The sequence below is a fragment of the Hordeum vulgare genome, chromosome 6H (genome assembly GCF_904849725.1).
Source record: "Hordeum vulgare subsp. vulgare chromosome 6H, MorexV3_pseudomolecules_assembly, whole genome shotgun sequence".
Classification (NCBI taxonomy): domain Eukaryota; kingdom Viridiplantae; phylum Streptophyta; class Magnoliopsida; order Poales; family Poaceae; genus Hordeum; species Hordeum vulgare.
The window spans coordinates 238,834,743-238,856,112 of record NC_058523.1 but is presented as its reverse complement, the minus strand read 5'-3'; the positions used below and the strand labels follow the sequence as shown (position 1 = coordinate 238,856,112).

Here is a 21,370-nt window from a genome sequence, read left to right as displayed (position 1 = left end):
TGGTCCAAGGCTACATCGCTTGGCCCAACCTGGCGATTACAAGAGACCCATAGTCGGTCATCTATTTTTATTTGATGTGAATATCTAGTTGTTGTTCTTTAGGTGAGGAGACCTTGGCGAATCACTAGTTTGGCTGCCTGCATGAATTCGTTGTGCCCCAGCCCGTCGCTAAACCCAACCAAAAACTCTGTAGGTCTGCTAAAATTGAATTCGGGTTATATTAGATACAGTGGGTTTGTGTGATTTGCCCTGTAGAACTATGGTTTCCACCACTAGAGGTCATGAAAAGAAAATAGCAAATCTTGTAATACTGAAAAAGTAGATACTTGCCACAGTCACAACTATTTATTGCCACGCAAGGTACTCTAATGCGGAGCATCCTCCTTTGATACTTTCGAAACTTGGATACTACCTCAAATGGACACCCTATGCATGCTTAGGTACTATGAGAACTACCTCGAAGGCGTTAGGAGTGAGGGCCAAATAACCATGAAGACGAGCGCAAGGATGGATGAGAGTTAATTTGTTATATTTGTGTCGAATATTATGTACGCAAGGGGTTACGTAGACTTGCAGTTGTAATTGGGGTTACGTGGACTTGGAGTTGTAATTGGTGTGGATAGGTACGAGTCACGTAGGAGTTGGACACGTTGTATCCTAGGCCTCTTATATATCGAGGGGCACCACACGTTGTAACCTATGACGATCGGATAGCAATAGGTACGCGGGGGAGCCGGCGACTTGTGTCGGCGCCCGGGCGGCCGGTGTTGCGGTATCTTGGGGAGGAGCGTCCGTAGTCATGTCCCGAAGATGTAGCCATATCGGTGAACCTCGTTAACAAATATCGTGCCTCGGTGTGTCGTCTATGATCTTGCATTAGCGTTTTATTCTAACAAGTGGTATCATGAGCAAGGTTACGAGAAGGATATGCGAAAGATCATCTGGAGATATGAGGATCATGCTCGATGGGTGCCAGGGAACGTCCGATTGGCGCAAGGTGGAGCACGACGGCGATCGTGGATACGGTCGATGGTGTCGGACACTTCGGGCAGGAGGCCTGGACCGTTCGATGGGCTGCGGTCGGTAAGGATCGGCTAGACGTGGCGATCGGACCGGCGTAGTGGCTGTTGAAGACGTTGCGGAGGCGACGGATTCGACTCGCGATCAGACCGGCGACCAGATGTGGGGGACGGCCGGATAGATCGAAGTGTGAGAGCATCAAGATGATGCGCTTGGTGCTGTACAAGGGCGGCGGCGAGGCACTGCGGACGGATTGTGTCAGCAACGCAGGTGGCCAGGGTACGACACAGCTCGTGCACGGACGATGTGCGAGGAGGCGTGTGTTGCGACAGGGTTGGCGTACGGCGAGTACGCGCGACATGGCAAGTAACAGATCGCTGACAAAGAATCAAGATCAGACAAGGTGAGCTATCGCCGGAAACAACGACGAGTTTTTTCCCTAGGTGAACGGATCGAGAAAAGGAAGGTGACGGCACAGGGCTGTGTACGCGAAGACAGGCGTGTTTAGCGTGTGGCAGCAGGTCTCCGTTGGCAGCGTGCGCTAACGCGTGTTGGTGCAGGAGTCTAGACAGCGTTTGCATGGTTGGCGCAGGAGTCTAGGAATTAAATTGGCAGCGGCTGCATGGCCGCATGGCGGCTGCGTGCGTGTTGGCATGGCTGCATGGCGGCTGCGTGCGTGTTGGTGTTGGAGACTAATCAGCAATTATACTTGAATCAGGAGACTACACGTTAGGAGACTTGTGCAGGCCGTGTCCGTAAGGCTTTGTGTCTTGTTTCCGTGTCGGGCAAGGGAAAGAAAAGGCCGACTATATCCAGCGGTAATAAAAGGCTGGGTACGGAGTAGCAAAAGCACACCAGAAAATAGTCTGCAGTTCAGGAAAAAGGTGGAGCAATTGGTTTCGACGGAGAGCAGATTCATCTGCGCGTTGGCGAAGCTTCACGCTGATTTTCTGAAGGGCGGACAAGGGTCGGTGCGGGTCAAATTTCTTGGTAGATCGCGTATTGCAGCGTGGCTTGAGACGAAGAATTTGGGATCGGAGATCTTTTTCGTGAGGAAGTCGCAGAGGCAAGCAAGGGCGGTCAGACCGGCGGCAACAAGTCGGTTAGATCGCGGCTCGGCATGGCGCCGGGGTTCACCAGATTTGAGGTGGAGAAATTCGATGGCACGGATAACTTCGGTCTATGGCAGACAAGAGTCAAGGATCTTCTGGCGCAGCAGGGAATCTTGAAGGGTTTGCAGGAGACGAAGCCGACCAAGGTTGACGACGACACATGGGAGGATATGCAAGTGCGGGCAGCCGCCAACATACGGTTGTGCCTTGCAGACTAGGTCATGTATCATGTCATGGATGAAGATTCTCCTAAGGGAATTTGGGACAAGTTGGCAAGTCGTTATATGTCCAAGTCAGCGACCAATAAGCTGTATTTGAAGTAGAAATTCTATGGGCTGAAGATGCAGGAGGGGTCGGATCTTGTGGAGCATGTGAACGCCTTTAATCAGTTGGTCACGGATCTAGCACGGCTGGATGTGAAGATTGAGGACGAGGACAAGGCACTACTTCTTCTTGTTTCGTTGCCACCGTCATATGAGCATTTGGTCATTACGTTGACACATGGAAAGACAACCGTCAATAATGAGGAAATCACGGCAGCATTGCTTGGACATGAGTTGAGGAAGCAAAAGAATGCTGCTGAAAGGGATAGTACTCAAGGTTTGGGGTTGGCAGTTAAAGGTTATCAGCTCAGGAAGGGACAAGAGGCGGAGAAGAAAAAGAAGAAAAAGGTGCAGTGCTACAAGTGCAAGGAATGGGGACATATAAAGAGGGAATGCCCAGAACTGAAGGGCGAGGCTAGTGCTAACCTGTCTACTAATGGTGGTGACTCAGACAGCAGTAGTGATGCTCTCGTAGTATCAGACAGACGGTCAACTAAAACTGAAGCGTGGATGTTGGATTCAGCTTGCTCTTGTCATGCGACGCCCGACAGGGAGTGGTTCTCTTCGTACAAGTCTGGTGAGTTTGGTTTCGCCTATGTGGGCGATAACACTGGTTATCGTGTTGCTGGAATAGGTGACATCAAAATCAAGATGTTTGACGGAGTTGAGCGGATGCTTCGGGGAGTCAGGTATGTGCCAGGGCTAAGGAGGAATCTAATTTCGCTTGGTGTTCTTCATGATGGTGGTATGGAATTCCGTTGTGATCGGGATAAGAAGACCATGGAAATCATAGAAGATGGGATGACCGTGATGATAGGAGAGAGGACGACTTCGCATCTTTACAAGTTGCAAGGGAGCACTATTGCAGGTGGAGTCATGAAGAGTGGAGCTGCAGGAGTAGTAGTGGAGTCTCAGGGTGGCGGCGGGTTAGACCCGTCGGGTAGCTCTAAGTAAGCTACAAAGAAGACAACTCAAGTCCGGAGTACATGGAGGCTCGATGCATGGACGACTTCTAGGTGGTGGAGATTATTCGCCAAGGTGGAGTTTGTTATATTTGTGTCGAATATTATGTACGCAAGGGGTTACGTGGACTTGGAGTTGTAATTGGTGTGGATAGGTACGAGTCGTGTAGGAGTCGGACACGTTGTATCCTAGGCCTCTTATATATCGAGGGGCACCACACGTTGTAACCTATGACGATCGGATAGCAATAGGTACGCGGGGGAGCCGGCGACTTGTGTCAGCGCCCGGGCGGCCGGTGTTGCCGTATCTTGGGGAGGAGCGCCCGTAGTCATGCCCCGGGGATGTAGCCATATCGGTGAACCTCGTTAACAAATATCGTGCCTCGGTGTGTCGTCTATGATCTTGCATTAGCGTTTTATTCTAATATAATTGCATGAAGATACCACTCTTCAGCATCATGTAATGAAATAGTACCATAGTTCATGCATGTCGTAATTCAGTACCACTATTCGGTCTAATCCTTACAAAAAGGACTGACAGTCATATAACCCCGTATTGATCGTGACAGCGCATGCCCACCTGTCAGCGTCACACTGGCCAATCGGTGCGTGCCGACACGTTGACTAGGATGAGGTGGGCGCGGTCGGTCTTAGTAGGTTGGGTCGAACCGAGCCGGGTCCCCCCGACGAATCCTAGCTCTCGTTCGCCCCTCTCCTTATCCTCTCTTACTGCAGATCTCACACGATGGCTGCGGCGACCCCTGGCGGTGGCGGTGTCATGGGAGGCTACGACGACCTTCCTGGCCTCGGGAGAGATGACCACGTGGGTTTGGATGGCTCCAGTTCGTCCTACTACACCGACGACGAGGAAGAGGAGGAGGCGCCCGTGTCCATGGAACCACGAGTGCGGCTCGCTGAGATGTGGGTGGCCAACCCCACCACAAGCCATTACTAGACTAGTGGAATGGGTGGAGTGCTGTAAGTCCCTTCATTTTTTTCTTCTATCATGTTCAAATGAGAGTGCTAGGTTCGTGTTGTTCGAAAAGCATTGAAAAAAAATCAATTTTGCCGTGGCTTGTAGGTTAGATGATGCTATATGGGATGTTAGGATTCACTTTGATGTTGGGCATAATTTGGATAGGAAGATTTGCAGTCTAGATGTCACATTTCTGAATATGTATACACTGTTGACAACATTAGGATTTAATTTCAATGATAAACTGTACCACATGAAGAATACTACCGCATGAGGTGACATAGAGCATGAACTAGAACCGATTGAAACAAACATCAAGTTGCAACAACTGAAGAAGCAGTATGATGATTCATTAGTTCTGAATTTGTTAGTGAGGGCAACAACACGTGTCAGTTGAGGATTTGTTAGTGAGGGCAACATCAATCACAGAGTAGATGAATTGGCTAGTCTTATTGAGCCTGGTGTGTATGATCTCATTGAGCCAAGTGTTCTTGCTGTTGATGATCATCGTGTAATTTTTTTTCAGTCAGGGCAGCAACAGTAGTACAATGCAACAGGGACCAGACATAGATCCACCTGACGTCCATGTGAAGAGAGGAAGGAAGAAAGAAAAGATGATAAAAGGCATGTTTGAAGTCCCAAAGCCAAATGACACTTCTAGAATGGCACTATAACATTCACTAATTGTGAGCTACAAGGACATAGGTACACCAACTGCAAGAAACCTTTGAAACCAAAGTTGGCTATGACGAAAAATAAGCACGTGGTAATCCCCTTACACTCTCTAGTTTAATTTTTTGTATTTATGTATTTTTAGTAAATATGATGGGTGACTAACTACTATGATGTTTGCAAGGCACTTGCAAGATCACAACCCCTAGCCGCAAGTTCACAACCCCTACCTCAAACTCGAGCTGCTAGTTCACAACCAGCTGCAAGATCAAAACCAACTGCAAGATCACAACGAGGTGCAAGATCACAGCGAGCTGCAAGATCATAGCCAGCTGCAAGATCTGCTAGGGGTGGAAGTTCTGTTGCTGCAAGCTATCAAAGACCATTTTCTGCCCCAAGAGCTTCAACTTCTGGTACTTCAACTGCTGGTGATTCAACTTCTGGTGCTCCTCCTACTGCTGGTGGCCCAACAAACCATTCTGAATGGATGGCTTATTTTACTACCAGTGGAAACACATAAGTGCAATATGTAATCAGTTGTGTGAACAATGTGGCTTATGTGATGTGTGTAATGAGTTATGTGAACCGTGGTACTATGCTTTTGAACCCTGGTAGTATGTACACTTTTGAACCATATTGGGTTATGTGGACATCTATGTTATGTGATGCTTTTGCAACCCACTGTTCTTTTGCAATTGTGATGTGTGTACTATGTTATGTCCATCTACTTTTGAAACATTACATATAAAATATAACATATGTCATAATAGATAGCTTCGAACAACATACTTAATAGATTCTTACACATACTTAGTAGAGTTCAACTAATTCTTACACATCATAGTAGATTCTTACATAATAGATAGCTTGAATACGTTAGCTCACAAGTGGGTAACAACTACATAGCCATAGTCCACATTTACTACTTCTAAACAACATCATACTTCACAAAATTTAAGCTAAGCATGCTTCCACTACATGTTCATGTGAATCTCGCTCTTGCTCTACATCTTCTTCATTCTGCCAAGATGTCCTGGATCCCCTTCAACTTCTTCGTGATCCTCTCCTCTGACATTAGCAAATCATCAATGTGAAGCTTGTGGCACCCCGGCTTAGAGGAAACCGGAACGCCCCGTATTCCAGCCCAAGGACAAGTCTTCTGGAATACGGCACCGTTGGCATAGAACAAATCAGCTCTTTATTACTATGGAAAAGATTACAAGGCTTCTTAGATTACATCACCACACCGATACTACATCTGCCTACGGTAATTTCTACGCTAGGAGCGGAACAACAACAGGTGTGATGAACTCCACTCCGCAGGGACTCCGGCTGGAACGCGCATCCTAGCTCGCAACTCAGAATCCTCGACAAGCAAGCAATCATGGCATGACCTGCAAACTGGCATGACACGCCAGATAAGTACTTTGAATGTACTCGCAAGCTCACAACAAACATTAGCATTAAGGCAAGACAACATCATAGCAATCAAGATTAGGTAAAGATTTATCATCAGTAACGGATCGTTGAAAATAACTATACCACGCTACTCTCACCGTATTCTGGTGATACCAACTCTTGTGATCTTACCCAGAACCTTCAGCGAATATCCTCAAGACTTGTCATCGGCATGATGCCCAACTGCTATCATACTCAGACGACTTCTTCCATCATTATTATCATAGTTACGGTTGACCACCTACCGAGGTCTGGAAGGGCTGTCCAATACCGTGGACACGACTATTCGAATAGGTTTGACACTCTCGAGAGGTTGCACACTGTACCCACACCATGGAGCAATGACATCATGATCCCATTCGGGTGGACCAGTGTTGCTCCAACGACACTTGTCTGACCCGTGACTCTTTCATCGTACCCCCGACATTCATCCTCCCTCGGAGTCCTGCCCTGGGTGGCCCTGTGTCCTCATGACACCTCCCACTGTCGTGGCCAAACTAAACTGTCCCAAATGGGGACGTGCGCACAAAACAACTCAACTGGCTCACAGGATTATCACCGCCTACCGGGCCAAGGTAGCACGCATGCATAACCCTCCCTCTTTGGAGGTACCGGTGAAAGAGCACACAATCATACCAAGTCAAGGCTGTCCCACAACGGCAAATGTGGTTGCACTGATGAGCCCGGATAGGTGACTCCCGATCAACCAACTAGGTATCTTATCCCCGAACAATTTCTCTATCATAGCCGACACTCCGATGTCATAGTGATCCGATAACCAATAAGCTCAAGCTACTATTGTTGATTCACATCCATAAACTGTTGGATGAAACCCCGAATAATCATAGATAGTAATGTCAACATCATGGCATCGACTAGTGTGTAAGACACTAGTCACTAACAGTTCCGTACTCACTACGATGGTCATTTATTCAAACAATGCATACTCAAATTCCAGACTATAAAAAGATATACTTGTGATTAAAATAGTTAATTAAACTATGATATTGCAATGCAATTAAGCAAATGAGAGTTTGTGGCTTGCTTGGGACGAGGGATCCACCAGGAAGAAGTGCGAGAAGCTCGCGAAAGGAATCGCCGAGAACAGTTCTCTCTCGGAGGGGCTGTTTACGGGCAAGGGCAACATGGTCCTTTCCACTATGTGATCACATAGTGAAAATGGTACCATCTTGACGGGCTCGATGAGACGAAGACGGGGGCTTTGGAATCACCGGAATTGGAGTCCCGAGCAAAAAAATATGATGGTTTTTCTACCAAGGACTAATCAGCAAAATAAATAATCACAACCAAGTCCCTAACAACCTGTTTGGTCGCACACTCCGGGAAATACGCTTTCCCGTGAGGAAAATATAAATACGCCCGGGGCGTTTCCACTTATCCAGCTGGCTGCGCCTCCTCTCACCGACAGGTGGGGTCGGGGCCCACCTGTCGGGTCCCTTCCTCTCTCCTCTCGCCTCCTTCTTCTTACTCCTCCCTCCTCCCGACAAATAGAGGAGGCAGAGGAGTGTCGCGGCGCCGACGACGTTCCCTGGCGGCTCCGACCACCTCCGGTAGGGGCAAAGCCACTGGCGGGCGCGGTAGGAGGCGCTGCTCCCGCCTGGAGCAGCAATTGCCGGGGAGGGGTAGAGGACAGAGGCTCGCGGCAACAGAGAACAAGGGAGGCGGCGACCAATCGATGGGGCACGACCACAGGGTCTCTGGCGATGAGGCGAGGGAATGGGGAGGGTCGCCGGAGCTTGGGGTTCCTCAGGTGAGGTGAGGAGGGAGGGGGAGAGCTCGACATTAGGCGAATTTAGGTGGGGCTCGGCGACGGCCATGGCGGCAATTGGAGGGCATGGGAGACTCCGGCGATGGATGGATGGGTCGGGGAGGACCAGAGGGATGCGGCGAGGGTGATGGCCAAGACGAGAGGGGCTCGGGGCCTTATATAGGTGCCCGACGGTGAGCGGATGGGCTCGGCTGCCGTGGTGACCTTATCGGCTCACTGGAGCTCGGGGGATGGCGTGGCTGTCCGTTTGTGGAGACTAGAAGCATCACGGAGGAGCAGGGGAGGCTAGCTGGGCTTCGGGAGAGCTTGAGGGAAGAAAACAACATGAAGGTCACTGGTGGAACAGGGCCGATCTCGTCGTGGTGCGGCAAGGCAGAAATCGGAGGGGGAGAGGGGTCCAGGAGGAAGGGGACAACGAGGGGGAACTGCTGGACATAAGTAGAGCTCGAGGGAGAGAAGAAATCGACGAGGCCGAGGGATCCACTACACAGAGCTAGAACTATTGCATGCCAGCTGCGTGGTCACCACATGAACTGGTGCACATGGTGCATCCTGGCATGCAACACCATGTCTAGTAGGGAGTCCTTCCAAGGAGGGGTCCTACTGAGGTGATAGATCACCATTAGACACCAAGAGATGATGGAAGGCTTCACTGGAGTTTCCTACAGTAGACTTGTACCTATTACCGTGATCAACAGAGAGGAGATAAGGGCAAAGCATCATGTGTGGGAGTTTTATGGTAGGAAGGACTACAACACTGTGAAGTTTGAGGAGCACATGACCAAGATTTAATAAGATTGCTTTGAAACTGACTAATCTGGTCGAGAACAAATATTTTGATGTGGCACTCACATGCTGGCTTGGATGGAGCCGAAACTTGGACGAGATGAGTTATTTAGGATTATAAAGATGGTGTATAAACTTCATATCATCTGGATGAACCAAAGTGATACTTCCTTCACACAACATCCTGCTGGCAGAATTTTAGGAAAAATACTTGGAATAATTGGCTAGATAAAATGAGCTCAACTTTGGTGGAGTGGTGTTTTATAGTTAGGAGAATGTCCTGGTAAAATTTCAGAAATTATGGAGCAACATAAAGCATATTTGCTTCACAATCCAAAATAATGACCAGAGACAAAGATTTGATGCCATGGTCACATGGTTGAAGGAGTGATGCTCAAATTTGGTGGAGAGTCATTATTTGAGCATATTGAGATGATGGCAAAGTTTCAACGCATTTGAACACTCCTAGCTAGCACTTGCTTCACAAAGCTTCCTCTGGATCAGAAACTTTGGAAATTTGTCAAGAAATATTCACTAGCCAAATGGAGTTGAATTTTGGCCTAAGGCGATGATATGGATAGGAAAGAGTGCCCACAAATTTTGAGAACAAGCAAGCAAATAAAAAGGGTACTTGCTTCACAACCAGACAGATAGGGCAGAATCAGAAAAGGAATATTTGAGAAATATTTTTGAACATGACAAGGAAAGATTTTGTCATATCTGAGGAAGATATGACCCAAGAGATTTATGATAATTATTTGGGAATTTTTGGGATGATAGAGATGTGGGTTGCTTCACAACCCATAGCAAGAGGGTTATTCCTTTAATAGGAAAAAGGAATATTCCCAGGGGAAAGATTATTGGGATTGGCTCAAGATGGAAATGGCAAGGTCTTGGGATGGTTTGGAGGTTGGCAAGCCACTAGGAAAGAGGAATCAAGGGTGATCTCATTGGGTTCCAAGACTATCAAGCCACGAAAAAGCAAAACTAGACCAAAATCAAAGGAAAAAGAAATGGGCAAAATCCAGGGTCTTACAAACCTACCCCCCTTAAAGAAATCTCGTCCTTGAGATTTGGTTGCTGAGGGTTCAATCATGAATATCCCCACTTAAGTAAACCATCTCCAACTCGGGTTTCCTTTTTGCCTTGGTATGATGCTCTCGGCATCAACTGACTGACTGTCTGGCTCCGAGGGGGTTTGTTTCACTCGATCCTCATATGTTACTCTAACTTCCATCCGTTTATGCATGCTGACTTGACTTGACGGAGGTTCTGGCAGAAAGATCTTGTTTACGGTAGGCTATCCTATGACTGATTCCCATACGTGAGGACACATGCTCCGAGGTTGTTGTCCAACATTCTGTTCGTTTCGTCTGTTGACACCTTTAAATGAATAGTGGGTTGTGTAACGCTGTATCATTATTGCTACAATCTATCTGCTGAGTCATCTTCACACATTCGAATATTCCGATCTGAGCATATCTGGTTGGGTTGAGCAGGTTGACTCGATATAGGGTCGTTTCAATGGAATAGATCCCATGGGTGTGTACCCACTGTGGTTGGTATCGAACCAGATTGTTTTGAGCATCTGTACCATGTTGATCTTGTAACCATTATCACACCTGTATGGCCAACCTTGCTCCTTCATTATGGTTCTCTTTGCCTGGATCCTTAGCTGAAAGAGCTTGGTTTGATGTGTTCTTGATTCTTCGAATGTCCATGGGTGCTGCCAGGTACAATATTCTGGTAGGCGTATTACTTAACAAGTTGTAGCTGTAGGGTAACGACCGTTTGAACCCTTGGATAAAACCGACAAATAAACCGGTAGCCACCAGAACAGTCTTTACAACTCAGATCTAGGGCATTACTTGAGTAACTCAACCCCGACTCAAGACGGCTGAAAAGCAGCTCAGAGCATGAGACAGTGTCGATAAGAAGAAAATAGCAGTTCCCTAAGACGACCGAGAAACAACTCAGAGCATAGGGTCACTACTACTGAAATAAATTCAACAGTTGCCCGACATGGCCGAAAAGCAGCTCAGAACACGGGCCAGTTGCTGACAAGAGAAAGAAAAGTCGGCATCCACCCCGGACGGCCGAAAACAGCTCAGAACACAGGCATGGTGCCGTTACCAAAAAAGACGGGCAAGGGTTCATCCGTGTCCCATACAACTTATCCATAGGTTGTTGGTCATCTCACTGAAGTGTATAACTAGCGTCCTTCTTCTTCTTCTTATATAGCTCATGCAATAGTCGGATTCTCACCGGGATGGCATCATTGTATGATTAACTCATATGGCCTTGGTAGCAGGTCCACCATATATATTGAGTATATGCGGCTGAGTGCTTGATTCATGAAGCAAGCTTGTGTCTTGGTTGGCTATTTTGCCTTCTAACCAACTGCTGTGGATATGATCCTTGGAATGCATGGTCATATGCTGCCAACTGTCGGTGGAATAACCTGTACCAATGAGAATGCGATGCCTTCCCAACAAGGGTTACTTAGTTTGTTGTGTAAGTCATCAAGAGTATCGTGTCAATGGATACTGGGTAGCTTGTGCTCGATGCTTTTATCGGGGTAGCTTCTTGAAGAAGCATGGGGTACCATATCTCAAATGCTTTCCCCTTTAAAGACTTGCTGGGTAAGACTCGGTACCTTATGCTAGAAACTTACCGTGATAACTTACTGGAGGGGCATTGGTGTCTTGTATGAACAACGATCCATGTGTCATATTGAGGAAATCACATGAACCTTGTGTCGTAAGTTGTTCTGGTAGCTTGCGGGGAAAGACTGGGTTGCTTATACCCGAGGCTTTCTTTTTTGTTATATGCAAGCTAAGTGCATATATATATCCTTAATGTTCCCGTTGTTGGTTGCTAGCTGTATGCAACAGGGTATTCGGCTATCCTTCTTGCTGAACACTAATTTCATAGCTCATTCTGACTTACTTCCATAGTATAGCAGGTTTCAAATTGTGCTCATAACAGACTCAACCGCGTATATGAACCATACCTTTGAAATGTACACATCCTTTCCTTCTTGCTGATTCGATGATTACCGATGCGAAGGTTGCACTGATGTATACTTTATGCTGATAACTCATCCAGCCAAGATATCATTTTTTACTCACGCTTGATATTCCCGATACAATGCAGTCTGCTGAAAATTCTATATTGTTGAACTGAGCTTCCAAATGACTATCTCTTCACTGATTCTTTGAGTCCAGTGTCGGTGAGCAACTTCCATAAGGGGAAAATAAGGTAACACCAAGGGCCCAAAGAAAGAAGCAAACGACAAACACACAAAGCAACAAAATCACACACGTGTATTATCATATTCTACAGCCATTCACAACAATAATATGCATTCCTACTTAAGCACACAAATCTTGCAAGAACTCCGGTACTACGGTCTAACATGCTGTGGCGGTGTGCACGAAAGTGAATCAATGTGTAGAAGGGAGTTGGTGTAAACAAAGCTACACCAAACAGGGGCTTTCACCGGTTCCGTCTGGACGGACACGGTGGCAAGGACGAACTTGGTGATCGTGGGTCGGAACACAGGGGTCTCGACCACGTCATCATCAAGCGTACGGAAGATCACCGTACTCGTCCATAGGATGGATGGCAGGAAAGGATGGCGATGGAAAGAAGGTTTGCGGGCATTACCCTTTTTGATAAGCAAGATCAGTAAGGGTTGCCAACGCGACTAGAGGGACGGGCAAGATCTGGCATAGAAGCATGTCTATCATCGAAACAATAGGGCGGCTGAAGATAATGAGTTGGTGTGGTACCGGTGCATTGATCCGAGAAGTGATCGACACAACCAGGCACCTTGGCATCACTCCACTGGAGCGAAGATGACACCACACCAAGGAACATGGATGCAAGCTGGAGATCGCATGTGGTGAATCGAAACCGATGCTACCTACACTCACCAGATCCATCGATAGTAATAAAATATTGAGTCTATATGCATGCTATGCACAAACAAGTGCAACAATCCAACTGGATCCTATACTACCGGTTACTAACGCTCGCACGGTCTAGGGCGTCCTACAACTAGACCTGCTCCGATACCAACTCTTGTGGCACCCCGGCTCACACGAAACCGGAACGCCCCATATTCCAGCCTAAGGACAAGTCTTATGGAATACGGCACCGTTGGCATAGAACAAATCAGCTCTTTATTACTATGGAAAAGATTACAAGGGTTCTTAGATTACATCGCCATGGCGATACTACATCTGCCTACGGTAATTTCTATGCTAGCAGCGGAACAACAACGGGTGTGATGAACTCCACTCCGCAGGGACACTGGCTGGAACGTGCATCCTAGCTCGCAACTTGGAATCCTCGACAAGCAAGCAATCATGGCATGACCTGCAAACTGGCATGACACGCTAGGTGAGTACTTTGAATGTACTCGACAGCTCACAACAAACATTAACATTAAGGCAAGACAACATCATAGCAATCAAGATTATGTAAAAATTTATCATCACTAACGTATAGTTGAAAATAACTATACCGGGCTACTCTCACCGTATTCTGGTGATACCAACTCTTGTGATCTTACCCAGAACCTTCAGCGAATATCCTCAAGACTTGTCATCGGCATGATGCCCAACTACTATCATACTCAGACGAGTTCTTCCATCATTAATATCCTAGTTATGGTTGACAACCTATCGAGGTCTGGACGGGCTGTCCAATACCATGGACACGGCTATTCGAATAGGTTTGACACTTTGCAGAGGTTGCACACTTTACCCACACCATGGAGCACTGACCTCGTGATCCCATTCGGGTGGACCAGTGTTGCTCCAATGAAACTTGTCTAACCCGTGACTCTTTCATCGTACCACCGACATTCATCCTCCCCGGAGTCCTGCCCTATGTGTCCCTGTGTCCTCATGATACCTGCCACCGTCGTGGCCAAACTAAACTGTCCCAAACGGGGACGTGCACACAAAACAACTCAACTGGCTCACATGGTTATCACCGCGTACTGGGCCAAGGTAGCACACATGCATAACCCTCCCTCTTTGGAGGTACCGGTGAAAGAGCACGCAATCAGACCAATTCAAGGCTGTCCCACAACGGCAAATGTGGTTGCACTGATGAGCCCAGACATGTGACTCCCGATCAACCAACTAGGTATCTTATCCCCGAACAATTTCTCTGTCATAGCCGACACTCCGATGTCATAGTAATCCGATAACCAATAAGCTCAAGCTACTATTGTTATTTCACATCCATAAACTGTTGGATGAAACCCCGAATAATCATAGATAGTAATCTCAACATCATGGCATCGACTTGTATGTAAGACACTAGTCACTAACAACCCCGTACTCACTACGATGGTCATTTATTCAAACAATGCATACTTAAATTCCAGACTATAAACAAATATACTTGTGATTAAAATAGTTAATTAAACTATGATATTGCAATGCAGTTAAGCAGATGAGAGTTTGTGGCTTGCCTGGGATGAGGGATCCACCGGGAAGAAGTGCGAGAAGCTCGCGGAAGGAATCGCCGGAGACAGTTCTCTCTCGGAGGAGCTGTTTACGGGCAAGGGCAACATGGTCATATCCACTGTGTGATCACATAGTGAAAATGGAACCATCTTGACGGGCTCGACGAGACGAATACGTGGTCTTTGGAATCACCGGAATCAGAGTCCCGAGCAAAAAGATATGATGGTTTTTATGCCAAGGACTAATCTGCAAAATAAATAATCGCGACCAAGTCCGTGACAACCTGTTTGGTCGCGCACTCCAGGAAATATGCTTTCCTATGAGGAAAACGTAAATACGCCCGGGGCGTTTCCACTTATCCAGCTGGCTGCGCCTCCTCCCATCGACAGGTGGGGTCGGGGCCCACCTGTCGGGTCCCTTCCTCTCTCCTCTCGCCTCCTTCTTCTTCCTCCTACCTCCTCCTGATAAACAGAGCAGGCAGAGGAGTGCCGCAGCATCGGCGATGTTCCCTGGCGTCTCCGACCACCTCTGGTATGGGCGAAGCCACTGGTAGGCGCGGTAGGAGGCGCTGCTCCCGCTTGGAGTAGCACTTGCCGGGGAGGGGAACATCACAGAGGCTCGCGGCAACAGAGAACAGGGGAGGCAGCGACCAATTGATGGGGTGCGACCACAAGGTCTCTCGCGATGAGGTGAGGGAATGGGGAGGGTCGCCGGAGCTTGGGTTCCTTAGGTGAGGTCAGGACGGAGGGGGAGAGCTCGGCATTAGGCAAATTTAGTAGGGGCTCGGCGGCGGCCATGGCGGCAATTGAGGGCATGGGAGACTCCGGCGATGGATGGATGGGTCGGGGAGGACTAGAGGGATGCGGCGAGGGCGATGGCCAAGACGAGAGGGGCTCGGGGCCTTATATAGGTGCCCGACAGCGAGCGTATGGGCTCGGCCGCCGTGGCGACCTTATCGGCTCACTGGAGCTCGGGGGATGGCGTGGCTGACCGTTTGCGGAGACTAGAAGCATCACGGAGGAGCAGGGGAGGCCAGCTGGCCTTTGGGAGAGATCGAGGAAAAAAACCGACATGGTCACTGGTGGAACAGGGCGAAGATCGTCGCGGTGCGGCAAGGCAGAAATCGGAGGGGGAGAGGGGTCCAAGGGGAAGGGGACGACGAGGGGGAACTGTTGGACATGACTAGAGCTCGAGGGAGAGAAGAAATCGACGATGCCGAGGGCTCCACTGCACAGAGCACGACTATTGCATACTGGCTACGTGGTCACCGCGTGAGCTGGTGCACATGGTGTATCCTGGCATGTAGCACCATGTCTAGTAGGGATTCCTTCCAAGGAGGGGTCCTACTGAGGTGATAGATCACCATTAGACACCAAAAGATGATGGCAGGCTTCAATGGAAGTTTCCTGCAGCAGACTTGTCCCTATTACTGTGATTAACAGAGAGGAGAAAGCATCATGTCTGGGAGTTTTAGGGTAGGAAGGACTACAATCTTGTGAAGTTTGAGGAGCACAGGACCAAGATTTAATAGGGTTGCTTTGAAACTGACTAATGTGGTCCAGAACAAATATTTTGATGTGGCACTCCCATAGTGGCTTGGATGGAGGTGAAACTTGGAGGAGATGAGTTATTTAGGATTATAAAGATGCTGTATAAATTTCATATCATCTGGATGAACCAAAGTGATACTTCCTTCACACAACATCCTGTTGGACATAATTTTAGGAAAAATACTGGGAATTATTGGCTAGATAAAATGATCTCAAAGTTGGTGGAGAGGTGTTTTATAGTTAGCAGAATGGCCTGGTAAAATTTCAGAAATTATGGAGCAACATAAAGCATATTTTCTTCACAATCCAAAATAATGACCAAAGACAAAGGTTTGATGATATGGTCAAATGGTTGAAGAAGTGCTGCTCAAATTTGGCGGAGAGTCATTATTTGAGCCTATTGAGACGATGGCAAAGTTTCAACTCATTTGAGCACTCCTAGCTAGCACTTGCTTCACAAAGCATCCTCTGGATCAGAAACTTTGGAAATTTGCCAAGAAATATTCACTAGCCAAATGGAGTTGAATTTTGGCACGAGGCAATGATATGGATAGGAAAGAGTGCCCACAAATTTTGAGAGCAAGCAAGCAAATAAAAAGGGTACTTGCTTCACAACGTGAGAGATAGGGCAGAATCAGAAAAGGAATATTTGAGAAATATTTTTGAACATGACAAGGAATGATTTTGTCATATCTGAGGAAGATACGACCCTAGATATTTATGAGAATTATTTGGGAATTTTTGGGATGATAGAGATGTGGGTTTCTTCACAACCCAGAGCAAGAGGGTTATTCCTTTAATAGGAAAAATGAATATTCCCAGGGGAAATATTATTGGGATTGGCCCAAGATGGAAATGGCAAGGTCTTGGGATGGTTTGGAGGTTGGCAAGACACTAGGAAAGAGGAATCAAGGGTGATCCCTTTGGGTTCCAAGACTATCAAGCCACGGAAAAGCAAAACCAGACCAAAAACAAAGGAAAAAGAAATGGGCTAAATCCAGGGTGTTACAAAGGTTCAGTTCAGCCCTGTTTTTAGTGATCTTATCATGTCCCTTCTTCAGATCAACCATGTGAAGATTTAGCTTTGAGTTCTCCTGTGTGAGATTTTCCTAAGACTCGTTGAGTTCACCAACTTGCAACTGCAAGTTCTTACTAGATTCACTGAGTTGCTGCTTCTCTTTTAAATGGTTGAGCTTGAGGTTCTGGATGACAGTGCCTTGAGCTTGTGAAAGATTCATCATGACTTTATAATTCTCCTACAGCTTGAAGATCTTTGCATCTTTCTTCTCCATCTCTATCTTCATATCAGAGACAACTGAGTTGGTAACCTCAACACCCTTCATCCTATCATTCAAATAGCTGAAATCCATCATCCTATCCTCTTGGAAATTGAATAGTTCATGCACATCTTGAACCAATTTGTCATAGTTGCCCTCTAGTTTGTTTTTCTCCTTTGTCAATTGATGAATAGTGAGTGAACTCTCAAGGTTATCCTTCCTCCTACCACTTCTGCTGTCTTCATACATCTTCCATAGCTTCAACAAAGCATTTTGTAGTGTAGGAGGCCACTCTCGGTCAACCCATTGAACACAACCAGAGTTCTCAGCTTCCTACAACGTAAACAACACATTTTATTATAACTAATTATGAAAGTGATTCCAAACTGAAACAAGACAACGCCAAACCCTAGCATGTGCACTGCATCTAGCAAGTTTAATGTAAGGAACAATTCTATCGCCAACAACTGAACTATGAGCATCCCACAAAATATTTATTTGAACTCCACAATATAAAATAACTATACTTTGAGAAACTAACAATTAACAAACAACTCAAACTCTAAGTATCAGACACAATCAATGAGCTGGCCAACTAAAGAATGAACATAACATGAGTGAGCTGCCCAAGTAAACAACCATTTAGCTGGAATTTAATAACCAGGTACAATAAACAATGAACATCTACACTGCAGACTAAGCTGTTGACATGTTCTAAAGCAAACATCTACTGCCCAAATTAAATATACATGGAAAGCATCATCAACTGGCTAAACAAGCACACAATGAGATGCTACATACTTAAACAATCCCATAATCTCCATTAGCACATGGATATGGTAAGAAATGACCATCAGATCTGCCGACATAAGCTATGAACTAGACCATGTGCTTAGTATCATTCTTAATACAAAAAATAAAGCTATTGTGTAGCATGTGACCTTATTAGCACACACTAAGAACCTCTTGCACATGTCAAATACTTCAAAGGCCACACACCTCTCAATTGCGAGACCATGGTGCTCGCAAGGAACCAGGGGTGCTGTCTCAACGCCCATGTAGTCCTGGTCGTCAATGCTAGCAGGGACCTAAAGGAGGAAAATGAACCAAGAATACCCCAAATCAAATCAAAAATCACCCAAGAACAGAAACCCTAAACCTAACTCTAGTTCTGCAACTCACGTGGTATTGCATGCCATCGTTGGAGGAGCTGATGTACAAGAGGCTGGAGTAGTCATTGCTACTCTCATCCTCGTACACCATGGTGCAACGACAACGACGGCGATGGGGGCGCTCACGATGGTCGGAGGAGGGACATACAAAGCTCGACGAGGTGGAGAGGCTGGAGTGGTCGGGGGGCCCAGCTTGGTTTGATCGAGCCTGCTAAGACCGATCGTGCCCGCCTCATCCTAGTCAGCCCACCAACACGCGCTAATTGACCATCATGGTTCCTGACGATGGGCCCGCGCTATCAGATACACAGCTAATACGGGGTTATATGGCTATCACTTCTTTTGTTAATGATAATGCCGAATAGTGGTACTGAATTGCGACATGCATGAACCGTGGTACTGATTTGTTATATGGTGCTCAAGAGTGGCATCTCCATGTAATTAACTCGATGGATGAAGAAGGATACTAGGGGAAGGCCGCGAGGCCCTCCAGGCCCAGTACATCTGGCCAACACCCCACAAATCCGACCCCTTAGAATACCACTCGCGCCAAGGCAGACCCAAAGCAGCTATGTCCGGCACCGGCCCGGACATCCGGCTCCACGAGCCAGACATTTGGATCGCCTAGACTGTGACAACCCGAGACCGACGCTCCAAAAGATTTCCTTCTTATTCCGTTGCCGCCGTGCGATTAGATTGTCTGTCACATTCATTATCGCATCATGTGCATCATCTGCATTGCATGGGCACTCCGTTGCCGTCAGTTTTCAAAAACTTGTATCCGTTATTAGTTGCCGGTTCTCTCCGTTTTCGTCGTTGTCCATTATGAGTCCAACCACACATGCACGCGCCTGCGACATCGTGAAAACATTGTTATAAAGGTGTGTATAAAAATTTCTCGGATTGGGTTGAAACTTGGCGTGTGGTCTTATTTTAATGTAGGTAGGCCACGTGCCAAAATTCGTCGCAATCGGAGTTCGTTAAAAACCCGAACGGTCGACCGTAGGAGCACCGTCGTCGGATTATCGTCGGACGTTTTTCAGTATTTTAAAATATCGTGTCGGGCCGCAAACTCATCTCTTCTCTGAGCCCATCATGGTTACACAACCTAGCCTAGCCATCCCTGCGTTCGGGACCATTCGATCACGATCACGTGGTTGAAATCGGATGCCAAACCCCCCTAACCTAACCCCAACCCTATTTAAGTAACCTCCCCATCCAGATTTAGACAACCAACCCATCCCTCCTCATTTTCCGTGCCCACCAGCACCCTAACCACCTCCTGGTCGCCTCTCCTCCCACCTCGAGCTGACCCAGGCCCGACCGCGCCGCCCTGCCTTCGCTTCCCCGAGCCCCGCGTCGGCTCCACATCATTGAGCACGAGGTGTAGCTCCACTGTCCACTGCCCCGCCGACCCTGAGTGCCTTCGTCGACCGAAGCTCCTCCGCGCCAGCCACCAGACCCCACCGCCAGCTGTCGCCCCCGAGCAGCAGCAACAACCCCTAGCCGGCCAGTGTCCGTCCAGCCGCCGCCAACAACTCCCGTGGGCAGAGCCCTCGCAGTCGCCGTGTATCGCACCGCCTCTCGCCGGCACCAGTGCCCCGCCTGTTGGAAATATGCCCTAGAGGCAATAATAAAATGGTTATTATCATATTTCCTTGTTCATGATAATCGTCTATTGTTCATGCTATAATTGTATTAACAGGAAACAGTAATACATGTGTGAATAAATAGATCACAATGTGTCCCTAGCAAGCCTCTAGTTGGCTAGCTCGTTAGTAAATAGATGATCATGGTTTCCTGGTCATGGGCATTGGATGTCATTGATAATGGGATCACATCATTGGGAGAATGATGTGATGGACAAGACCCAATCCTAAGCATAGCACTAGATTGTATTGTTCGTATGCTAAAGCTTTTCTAATGCCAAGTGTATATTCCTTCGACCGTGAGATTGTGCAACTCCCGGATACCGAAGGAGTGCTTTGGGTGTATCAAACGTCACAATGTAACTGGGTGACTATAAAGGTGCACTACGGGTACCTCTGAAAGTGTCTGTTGGGTTGGTACGAATCGAGATCGGGATTTGTCACTCCGTGTGACGGAGAGGTATCTCTGGGCCTACTCGGTAGAACATCATCATGATCTCAATGTGACTAAGGAGTTAGTCACACGATGACGTGCTACGGAACGAGTAAAGAGACTTACCGGTAACAAGATTGAACAAGGTATAGGTATACCGACGATCGAATCTCGGGCAAGTTCAATACCGACAGACAAAGGGAATTGTATACCGGATTGATTGAATCCTTGACATCGTGGTTCATCCGATGAGATCATCGTGGAGCAAGTGGGAGCCACCATGGGTATCCAGACCCCGCTGATGGTTATTGGCCGGAGAGGTGTCTCGGTCATGTCTGCCTGTCTCCCGAACCCGTAGGGTCTACACACTTAAGGTTCGATGATGCTAGGATTATAGGGAATTGTTATACGAGGTTATGGAAAGTTGTTCGGAGTCCCGGATGAGATCCCAGACATCACGAGGAGCTCCGGAATAGTCCGGAGGTAAAGATTGATATATATGACGGATGGTTTTGGACACGGGAAGTGTTTCGGGCGTCACCGGTAACGTACCGGGACCACCGGAAGTGGCCCCGGGGGTCCACCGGAAGGGGGCCACCACCCCGGGAGGTTAGATGGGCCAAGTGTGGGAGGGAACCAGCCCCTAGGTGGGCTGGTGCGCCCCCCACACTCAGCCCATGGCGCAAGAAGAGGGGAGAGGGGGGG

The 21,370-nt window shown here is 47.5% G+C and overlaps 1 long non-coding RNA gene across 1 annotated transcript; it reads left to right on the top strand.

Moving 5' to 3' along the window:
* The first annotated feature begins 4,924 nt into the window (after positions 1-4,924).
* LOC123404565 lies at positions 4,925-5,760 on the top strand. Its single transcript, XR_006611852.1, has 2 exons — positions 4,925-5,159; positions 5,250-5,760. It is a non-coding gene; the product is annotated as an uncharacterized LOC123404565 (long non-coding RNA).
* The last annotated feature ends 15,610 nt before the right edge of the window (positions 5,761-21,370 follow it).